Raw genomic sequence first — 635 nt, 5'->3', positions numbered from 1 at the left:
ACCCTGTGCTTTCCCGCCACGACCGTCCTGCCTCCTGAGGGCCCCGCCCAGACCTGGTCCCCATCCCTGCCATCACCACAGGGGGGAGCCTGAGGAGGCCCCGCCTTTGTTTCAGACTGCACTGATCTCCCCGTTCCTTCAGCACCTCCAGGTTCCTGCCGGGGGCAAGAAACGCCCTCCCCAGGGGGAAGACGACAGCCACTGATTCCCCAGGTGGAGAGCCGCCCCCATCCCCCCAACCTGCTGAGGCCGGTCGGGGAGCACGTTGTCCCTACTTTACAACCCATTTTACAAGGAGGAATCCTCTCCGACTTTGACTCCCATAACTGCTCAGGCCGCGTGCGTGGCGGCAGGCCGTGAGGTGCTAAGGCCAGGCCTGGAGGTGGCAACGCCAGCCCCCTGGGACCAGCTGGCTTCGCCTCTCTGAAGTGATTGTGCAGTGACTTCTCCTTAAGCCTCTCACCGGCGGTTTCTCATTACCAGCAGCTCCGCCCTCTGAGCTGTGCGTTGGTTCCCTGTGGCTGCACACAGCACCACTAACTTGCCAGCAGGATCTGGTCTTGCCCGTTCCTACCTGGGAGCTGGGCTCGGCCTGGCCTGTGTCGCTGGGGCCTCTGCTTTGGGTCCCACGCTGA

The sequence above is a fragment of the Myotis daubentonii genome, chromosome 15 (genome assembly GCF_963259705.1).
Source record: "Myotis daubentonii chromosome 15, mMyoDau2.1, whole genome shotgun sequence".
NCBI lineage: Eukaryota > Metazoa > Chordata > Mammalia > Chiroptera > Vespertilionidae > Myotis > Myotis daubentonii.
Note: the sequence above shows the minus strand (reverse complement) of the source record.